General features: G+C 43.8%; 1 protein-coding gene across 1 annotated transcript in view; it reads right to left on the reverse strand.

The window, feature by feature from the left end:
• Nucleotides 1-6,217, reverse strand: part of si:ch211-93g23.2 (uncharacterized protein LOC100005086 homolog) — a 45,795-nt gene extending 39,578 nt beyond the window's left edge. Inside the window, exon 1 of the mRNA XM_048599449.1 lies at nucleotides 6,061-6,217. The gene's annotated coding sequence lies outside the window, so the exon portion shown is untranslated. The remainder of the gene's footprint in view (nucleotides 1-6,060) is intronic.
• Between the last annotated feature and the right edge of the window lie 4,562 nt (nucleotides 6,218-10,779).

Consider the following 10,779-nt stretch of genomic DNA (forward strand, 5'->3'; position numbering starts at 1 on the left):
AAGGCTGGATGTACAGGATGGGTTAGAATTATTGATGATATTCAACATCTGCATGATCTTGAGTAAGTCTTGTGATGGTGACTCACATTCCCATATGTGTCAAAGATGGTACAATCAACTTGTTTTTTGTACTTGCAGTTTATTACACCGTATAAAAGAGAGAGTTTTGTTCCAAATTGTTGGACTTCCCCTTAGACCGGGATCGCAAATGGTGCCAGGAACCAACCAACCTAAGCTTCCAGACCAGCTGTCGATTGAGGAGTCCTCAACAGGCAGAACGGTGTGAGACTTATTGTTCCATTTGGATACACTTTGTGATCCAAGACAACTTTGTAGCCACACACTTCATGATTAGTTCCCTTCTTAGGCTCAAAGCTAAAAAGGTCAGGGACCACATGAGACAGGTCAGCCCCCAGGGAAAATAAGACATTATTAATGAGGGAGACATTGGCGGGATTGCTTTCTTAGCTAATTTTCACCAAAAATGCCACAGTACCAAGGCAAGGGTTATAACAAGCATAGAATCACATTCTTAGAAGGCATCATAATGCATGATTCTGGTATGCAAACAAGGGTTTTTTTTTAATGATCTTACAGGTGATTTAAGGATTCAGGTATACTGGAATACTCAAACCATTATGATTTTCAACCTGCACTGTATTCAGCAAAATTAATCCATATTTGCACAGTAATTTCCTTTGTGAGATCCTTATATCATAATCATAGAATCCGTACGGTGCGGAAAGAAACCATTTGGCCCATCGAGTCTGCACTGACTCACCATTGAATATTCCATCCAGACCCAGGCACCTGACCCTACCCCCATAACCCACATTCCCCATTTCTAATCCACTTAAACTACACATTTGTGGACACTATGGGACAATTTACCATGGCTAATCCACCTAACCTGCACATCTTTGGACCATGGGAGGAAACTATCGCAGCCAGTGGAAACTCATGCAGATACAGGGAGAATGTGTAAACTCTGCACAGATAGTTGCCCAATGCTTCTATAAGAATACAGTTTTGGGTACTCATTATTATTTTAAGTCTTGCAGTCAGTTATTAGTATAGCTTTAAGAGTTGAAGGGGCAGGTTTTCCACTGGCCACTCAGTCATTACTCCAGTATTGATGGGCTGTGTGCATTGGGACACTGTGGAATTCTAAGAGTAGCACACTGCAGCAGAATTGATCGCAAAATTGTATTTTCCAATGGGCAATTCCTTGGTTAGGATCCCTATGAAAATCCCCATTTAAATCAGAGACTTCAGATTGTTCCAATGAAGTTAAGCGAAATAATTACGAAGGAAAAGTTAGACTGCCAAATACAGAGTCGAACTCCTCAGTACCTGTTCAATTAACCTCACCCACCCCAATCTGAACCTACTCCAGAATGTTACATACAACCCCCACCCCAAAACCTGACTCCACACCTTCCCCAACTTACTCTCACCCCCTCACTGGACGCTAACTCAACACACCCTTCCAATCCCCCTACTAGTTACTTCCTGATCTGTCCATGGAGTGTGCTCTGAATGGGCAATGCTGGTTGAGATGGAAGCCTAGAAGAGCAAGTGTTGAGCTGGAGTGGTCAAGTACACACTCAAATCTTTACATCAGGAATTGGTTGCCTGGGAAAACGGCAACCAGCCTATAAATGAGGCAAGGATAGGTAATAATGAGATGTTAATATGTGCAACGAGGCTTCCCACCCTTTAAACTTGTGTGGAAAATCAAACTTTTTCCCCCCACTCAATGTTGCGAATCTCATTTTTTCTTTGTCGCCATGGTCCCATGTTGTTCAAGAGGCCATTGTTACTACCTGACCATTTGCATGAGTTAGTGAGAATAAAAAAAAAAGCCTTTGAGAAAATCAGAAGTCTTTTGCCCATAAGATGTGGGTGCAGGCTATTTGGCCCAATGAGGTCTTTGCTGCCATTCAATGATGTCCTGGCTGATCTTCTCACCGTTTTCCTGCCTTATCCCCATAACCCTTGATTCTCTTACTGGTTAAAAATCTATCTCAGCCTTGAACATACTCAATGACCCCATCTCATCATGCCTCAATGGTAGAGAATTCCACAGATTCACTACCTTCAGAGAAAAGAAATTGCTCCTCCTCTCGGTCTTGAATGGGCAACTCCCCATATTTTCAGGTTATGCCCTCTGGTCCTAGAGTCTGCCCAATAGGAAACAACTTTTCTACATCTATCCTGTCAAGTCCCAAAAAACCTTCCCATGTTTCAATGAATACAGGCCTAAACTGCTCAACCCCTCCTCATAAGACAGTCCCTCCAGGCCTGATATCAGTCTAATGAACCTTCTCCGAATTGGCTCCAATGTCAGTACACCTTGCCTAAAATTAACTATTTTGATCTCTGCACCTTATCCACCCCATCCACCTCCCACACATATCTTAGCCAATTTCTTCAACTTCAGCCGTCTATTCACACTCCCACTTTACAGACTCACTCATGCACCCATTCTTTAAATTAAAACTAATCCTGCAGCAACCCATTCCATTAAGGGAGGGCATTGTAATCTATGCTTTCTCTCTTTGCTGCTCTCTGCTTGGATTCCTGCGCTGAGAGATTTCTTTGGGCTATTCCATTAGAAGTCAGATCCTTTTAAATGTTCTGACACTGATGGAAGATTTGGGCTAAGACTTTAAAATTACGAGGTGATTCGATAAAGAGGATACGGAAAGAAAGTTTCCTCATATCGAGGGTTGGGGATGGTAGCGATAACTTGAAGGTGTCAGAATGAGAAGGAAAAAACACTTCACTACGAAAGTGGTGGGAATGAGGAACTCTGCCACCACAGGGAGTGGTTGAAATGAGTAGTGTTGATGCCTTTAAGGGGAGGCTACATAAGCATTTGACAGGGAAAGGCATCATAAATTGCTTATATAGTTGGATTCACATGAGGAAAGGCAGAGGGCAGCTCAAGGAGAGCAGTAACACCAGTAATGGACAGGTTGGGCTGAATGGCCTCTTTCTGTATGATATATCCCATGAGTTGAGGTAAAATTGCACAGGTGGATGTCGTCCCAAATATGGGCATGCAAAGACCCTGCACATTTAGCATAATAAAACATTGCAGGAGAACAGCACACACTGTGTTGTGTATACATAATTATGAGACGCTGTCTTTGCTAGTTTGGTAGCACTTGCTAAATGGCAGCAAGGCACTGAAGTGATGTAAACAGTACTGATTACTGCAGATTGTCTCCACACTCAGAAACTCTGCATGAGCAACTGTGATCTGAAAAATATCTCACCCATTTTGTGAGCTGCCTGAAGAGAAGGGAAAAGCAAATTGAATTTGAAAATGAGTTAGGCAGTTTAACGACCTGTTTAAATAAATCCGAATAGTGAGACTATCTTCGCAAAGCCTCTGGTGATAGTTTCACTGCAACAGATTCATTTATCAGGCTTTAAAATGTTACTTCAACGATTACTTTGCAACAAGACGAGATAGAAATATTACAGCTTTTCAAAATGTGCATCATCATTCTTTCACACATAGACTTGGAAGACCTCTGAAGACTTACAATAAATGCAGATCATTGTAGGCTTTTTAGTCATTAAAAAAGAATTCATTTAATTGCAATCCATGCAGATATGCCTGATCTGAACATATGTCCATTTTTAATATCAAAGACAATAAATCAGGGATGTGTTCTCGCAAATAAGTATATATGAGCAGAACTGTTTCTTGTCTGATCCTCGACTACTTGCAGCAAACTCACTGCTGACCTCACAAACATTAATGATGCAGCTACACTGATGAACAGACAGCTTTCTGAGGCTAGACCTTTCCACAAATCTCCAAAAGCAGTCAAGGAGTTCAGTATATGGTCTGCCTGTGTGCGTTCCTGGTGCTATCCTTGTGTGAACACATTGCCAGATTATTCAAGGCTCTGATAGTCTCAGACTGTGGAGGAGGGGCTTAGTACACGGCTGCCCTATCAATGGTGACACTACACCCATTGCCATTTTTACTGACGGCAGCTATCCATAGCACCCACTTATATTGTCATTTGCTTGTGGGGTTCAAATGTCACTGACCGGATCAGTATGCATTTCCCATCTCTGAATGCTCTGGAGAAAGTGGTGGTGAGATGCCTTCTTGAACAACTGCAGTGTGTGCTGTAAGTACATCCACAATGCCATTTTTGTGGAGGGGGCTGGCGTTCCAGGATCTGGGGAAGCAATGGCCAAGTGACATTATCACTGGACTGTTAATCCAGAGACCCAGATAAAGTTCTAGGGACCTGGGTTAAAATCCCACCACAGCAGATGGTGGAATTTGAACTTAAAAAACATCTGAAATTAAGAATCTAATGATGACCATGAACCCACTGTTGATTGTCAGGAAAACCCCATTTGATTCACTAATGTCCTTTAGGGAAGGAAACTGCCATCCTTAAGCTGGTCTGGCCTATATGTGACTCCAGACCCACAGCAATGTGGTTGACTCTGAACTGCCCTCTGGACAATTAGGCATGAGCAATAAATACTGCCTAGCCAGCAATGCCCTGATCCCATTAATGAATAAAGGATTTTAACCAATGACAGTGAAGATATGGCAATTCAGTTCCATGTCAGGATGGTGTGTCATTCAGAAAGAAATACACAATGCATAGTGTTCCCTGTGTCTGCTGCCCTGTGCTTCTCAATGGTACAGCTTGTGTGTTAATTTGGAAGGGGCTGTTAAGGGAGACTCTGTAAATTGCTGCTGGGCCTAAGCAAGGCCCGAAGATGGGCACCGTTCCTTGACTGCCATTTTCAGACAGAACCAGTTGGATCACTGCAGATACTTGTCTTTTCTCTCGACAACTCCTGCTAACTCCAAATTAGTCACCAGAGGGCAGTATGGGCCACCACTGATCTTTGTTCCTCCCCTGCAGACTTTTGGAATTAGAATTATATTTTATTGTAGAAGTCCATGAGTACAGTGTGGAGTGTTCCTGGCGCCATCGTAGGTACAGAGATCTTAGGTCCAAGACAGAAAATTAAAGAAACAAAGTTAAACATTACAGTCCTTCTTAAATGTTAAGTAGAAAAATAAAGAAGTAAAGTTAAAAGTTGAACATGACACTCCTTCTTAGTATTAAGTGGAAAACTAAGTGCTTAGCCATGCCGAGCTCACACTCCCTACATGGACTCGATCTCCTCCACTTTGGCCTGCTCTCTGGGCGACTTCAGGATGCCTGCTCTTGCCATCACTGCAGATACCATGGGACCTCCCTCACTGCCGTGTTGGACACGTTGACACGCCCTTCCCGCTCTGAGCTCAATCTCTGATCAAAGTCCCAATCCAGGACCCCAGCCAAAGACTACACACCGGACCTCTAGCCAGCTGTCCTGCTCCAGACCCAACGAAGCCGCAACGCCATCATCGCCGCTGCCTCCATGACCGACCGCTCTGCAGAATGCGAGTCTGATCTCCCCTGCGCTCGCCACCGCGGATGCCAGGAGACCTGTGGCCGCTGTTCCCGCCGCCGCCGCGTCGTGCTGCCCGCTCTCACCGCCATGTTGGGCCCGCTCTCCCCACGATGGCTCAATCTCCCACGGGCTGGGCTCGCCCTGCACAAACTCGCTCTCCGCAGCGGGTAAGCAGAATATAAAAAGTACGAGAAGAAGACAGTGAAAGATGACAGAAAAGGTAAAGGCGAAAGGGTGCAGGTTGAGCTGCGGGCTGGAGCCCTCACACTGTGGTGGTGGTGCCGCTCCACCGTCGCCATCTTGGATCAGCAGGTCCCATTGACCCTGTGTCCAATTTTCAATCCTGTCAAATGGAAGCAGTCATTGCTCAACTTCGATCCCGGCCTCGAGCAGAAGAGCATCCAACCCAAAACTTAGGAGCGATGCCTGTCCAAATCTGTTACTTCCAAACGTAATAACTGCCGTTTAGATGGCGGAGTAGAGCAACTGAGCCCCAGGCTCTTCCGCTCCGTCTTGTTTTTTTAATTTACCTGCCTCCCCCAACAAACCCCATTTCTTTTCCTTTTTATTTCTCACTCTCTCCTGGTTTTTTTTTTTGTAACTTACCTCTTATTTGAAGGGCTCGGTGGCGACTGTTGAGTGGTCCCAGCCGCCGCGTGGTTTTAGGTTTTAGGTGGCGGTGCAAGTTTTGATTTCCTGGTTGGTTTGGTTTTTCTGCACTGACGAGGCGAGGCGGTCCGAGCGACGGCTCACAGAGGCGTCGCCTCCTCAGTTTGTGGCTGGGTTCCAGGTTGCGTCGGCGTCCAAGGGAAGCGCCGCCTGGTGCGAACGTGGGCCCGCTGCCGCCAGACCGACTGGCATCAGCATCGGCGGCGAAGGTGGGCCCCACGAGGCGGACCCCCACGTTTGGCTTGGCGGTGTGGAGTTTGGGCCGTAGCCTGGCGTCGTCAAATTGGCGAGGTCCATCGAGGACTCACTAAAGTGGCGAGGCGAGGGGACTCGCGCCTGGCCTTCCGGCCCTCCTTTGGCCGACGGCGGGAGCGCCCTAACAAGGAATGGCTGTCAAGTTGGACGTTCTGTCTCTATTTCTTCTTCTCCTTTTTTTCTCTGCCTTCACGTATATTCTGTGTCCTGGGATAGTGGGAACTGCCGATGCTGGAGAACCTGAGATAAGAAGGTGTAGAGCTGGATGAACACAGTAGGCCAGGCAGCATCGGAGAAGCAGGAAAGCCGACGTTTCGGGTCTGGACCCGCTTCCTGCTCCTCCGATGCTGCCTGGCCTGGTTTTGTTTTTAAGGTGACGCCGGAGAGCGTCAACTCTATGCAACACTGTATTTTTGTAACGCAACATGCATGTGGCGATAAATCAATCAATCATTCAATCAGTCAAATTAAAGTCGCCGCGCAGTTCAGACTCAAAATTGCATTAATTTTTTTTTTTAAAAAAAGTATTAGCTCCCCCAGAAGCTGGACTTGGTCTTCAAAGGCAGCAGCTCTGGTGGATTCTTTCTGAAGTGATTTGAGTGATCTTTTCCTTTAGCCCCGGATATGGGAATATCTCCAATTTCTTCAACTGAGACAGAATCAGATTCGCTGATCCGCGTAGCAGCGAATTCATCTTGGTGCCTTATACAGCGCGACCTACGCCAACATTTCCGTAACTCTCTGGTATTCTTCATCCAGAGAGCTGGGGGAGGTTAACTCATCGAATATATTCAAGGCTGAGCCAAAGAGATTTCTGAACTACAGCAGAGTCAGGACTTGTGGCGAGCTGGGGAGAAGTGGAGTTGGGGCAAGGATCACATTAGCCATGACCTCAAAGAAGACTGAAAGCTTGTGGGGCAAACACATCGCTTACTCATGATCCTATTTTTTACATTCTTATGTTTATCAAGATACTACTGAATCTCGTCATTTGTTGCCCTTGTGTAGTACTGCGTGCATTCTCAGAGGCAGCTGCCCCTAGTGCCCTTGAAATTGGCTGAAACCTGAGGATAATTTACAGCCGTCTCAAGATTGAAAACTGAGTGCAACATCTAGGGAACGGAGAGCTTTTTTTTAATATCGATCAGTCATTAAGTACATTAAATGTTGCTGCCTGAGAAATAGTTAATGTACAAATACATTATTAATCTGAGTAATTTACGGTGGGTGATACTGTCCAAAGTTGGGGACAGTGGCATTGGAAAAGTTTGGGCTGAACATATAGGAAAAAATAGTCAAATTCTCTGTTTTTTTTTTAAAAAAAAGTATCACCACCAAAATATGGTTCTGTGTAATGTTAGGTTCTGAATCCTAGATGTAGATTTAGCATAGATTTAATTACGTAATGAAAAAAATGTATTTCACACATTCTTAATTTGAATAACACAGACCAAGTTCTTGAGTACTTTATTATTGCTTGTTCTGGAGCCACATTCTGAAAAGGGATGTGCGATACATAAATTAAAAACTGAAAGAACTGCGGATAGGTGTGGTACGTAGGTGGTTTCCAGATTATACGGATGAATTAGCAGTAAAGTCACCATAGTCCTACTCTCTCATTCAAGAGAAGTGACTGGTGCTGATTTAAGGTGTGGATCACCATGCTTCAGGCCAGGGGAGAGGTCGAGAAGGAGAGTCCTTCACAGTAACATTAGCTAGTGTAGGAATCAAACTCACACTGTTAGCATCAATCTGCATTGCAAACCAGCTATCCAGACAACTGTGCTAACTGACCCACAGTGATGACAATATGGTTCAGTCATGAAACCTCATCACCCTCAATTGACACAAACTAAAGCTTGGTGCAGCTTCCGCAGAGACGGAATGAGGAAAGGTCATCGTCTAAGGCCATTAGTACAGCCATATCACTGCAAGGGTTAGAAATTTGGGGTATATACTTAACGAGGAATGTACATCAAGAGTCTTAAAATTGTATTGATGCACCTAAGAGTAGAGCATGCTGTGTGAAGACAAGTTGAATTTTATTGCACATCCTGTAATTTTCAAGCCAAACTGTTTTGTAATGCACTGGTATAAATTTTACGAATAAAATATATTTTTGGAAATAAAAAAATGAAATAGGGAACTTGCTCAAAGTTCAGGAATAGCAGCACTGGCGCAAAAACCTTAACAGTGGTCAAGATCACCTGCACAATCCCTTCCAACGTGCCACTTAAATCTGTCTCTCAGATTTAAGTGTTGTGCCTGGGAGCTCTTCAATAAATTATAGTAAAATATTCTGCATCTAAACCATATTATAACTGAATCACCATTGGTTAATCAAGGCACATCCAGCAAAGTGATTTATTAACTAGTACCTTCTGATCAGTCCAAAATTCAGGATCATTTAAGGACGAACTCCAAGACAGAATTTGACAACCATTCAGTACTTCTCTGTAAAATGCAGCACTCTGTGGAACTTGGCACACTCTTAATTTTAATCACTTCAAGCTGCCTGGCCCTTCTGATCAATGCATCTTCCTCCTTGTCCACTTTCACTAGGAAATGTTAGGTCAAGTCCTTTCTCCGCACACTAAGCTAAACCAATTGGAAGTGGGGAAGTGAAGATCACTTGGTGACTGTTGGACTTCGTCAGACACCAACAGCTTGTTGACAAAGGCAATGGTTTTCTTGGCTGTGAGCCAAAAACTGAGTCTGCGAACTATCATCATTTGAAACCCATCTTGAGAAATATTCAGAGTATCTGGAACACTGTGACAGTGCAGCAAAGCTGTTGACAGATCATTCAGATAATACTAATCGCCCTAATTTGAATGGTATATGAAATGATCTGGCATTATTACAGAACTTACTTAAAGGCTTTTTGGAATTTATTCTGTACATGTGAATGTCACAACAGCAGAAAACCTTCTGCTGCACTGCAGAAATAAGGACCATAGGTCAGCTCCTCAGAGAGAGAGAGGACTGGTGGTGGTTTAACCTTAGGGTACCATGCTTCAGGCAAAGGGGAAGGTTGAGAAGGTGGGACCTTCATGGCAATCTTATTGTAACAGTGAACCTACCTCTGGATATCATTTAATGTCAAATACAATAAATTTAGGAACTTGGCAGCACGGTGGTTAGCACTGCTGCTTTATAGTGCCAGGGACCTAGGTTTGATTCCACCCTTGGGTGACTGTCTGTGTGGAGTTTGCATGTTATCTCTGTGTCTGTGTGGGTTTCCTCCCACAGTCCAAAGAGGTGCAGGCTAGGTGGATTGGCCATGCTAAATTGCCTGTAGTGTTCAGGGATGTGTAGATTAGGTGGGTTACAGGGGGATGGGTCTGGGTGGGATGCTGTGAGGGTTGGTGTGGACTTATTGGGCCGAAGGGCCTGTTTCCACACTGTAGGGATTTTATAGAACAGAAAGTGAGATATTGTTTGGACATGACGTATTTGCATCATTGATCACATCTGTTACGTTCACTTATTTTAAATTTTTTTTCAACTCTTACATTGCATTGAGATTAAACATTTGGATCAAAGCTTCCAAAAATTCCAGCAAAATATCTCTAACCTTTACCTATTCACCAAATGGAATTGTGTAGGATAGGAGTAAATGGGATGGAATTTGATCAAATGGAATTCTACATAAAGAGCAGTTCTGTACATTGTCCTGCATTATGTTCAGACTTTCATCAAATCAACTTGTGAACAAACTCAAGAATGGACCCCATTTGCAACCCTGGGACTGCCTGTACTTTCAACATTGTAGCTTGCCATCAGTATGTCGTGTCGGTGGTAGCCAACATGTGGAGGTGCTGGTGTTAGATTGGAGTAGCCAAAGTCACATGACACCAGGTTATAGTCCAACAGGTTTATTTGAAACCACATGTTTTTGGAGCACTGCTTCTTCGTCAGGTGAAATTAAAAGAAGCACGCAGGCACAGAATTTATAGGCAGAGAGATCAAATGGCTGGAATAACATGATTGGTATAAGAGTAACCTCTGCAAGACTCTGGTACTACCTCTCTCAATAACATGTGAAGAAGGAGTGACCTCCAAAAGCTTGTGTTTTCAAATAAATCAATTGGACTATAACCTGGTGTCATGTGATTTCTGACCATATAAATGAAGATGTTGTCTTTTTGTACATCATGCGATTATGCTATCATCTATAATGACTCATATATCGAGATATTAAAGTCCATCTGGGTCTTTACTCTGTTTCTAATCCTTCCAGTTAAAAATTCTATTAACTTTCAAGTTACAGTTTTGGATACACATTGCTCTTATGGAGGTGATGGGAATGAAATGTTTTTCCATATTTCCTCTCCGTGTCAGTTTCAGTGTCATTCCAGATTCACTCTGGAAGATGAAAAACTCTCTTTTTTTTAGTAA

Source organism: Rhincodon typus, chromosome 7 (genome assembly GCF_021869965.1).
Source record: "Rhincodon typus isolate 14 chromosome 7, sRhiTyp1.1, whole genome shotgun sequence".
NCBI classification, from domain to species: Eukaryota; Metazoa; Chordata; class Chondrichthyes; order Orectolobiformes; family Rhincodontidae; genus Rhincodon; species Rhincodon typus.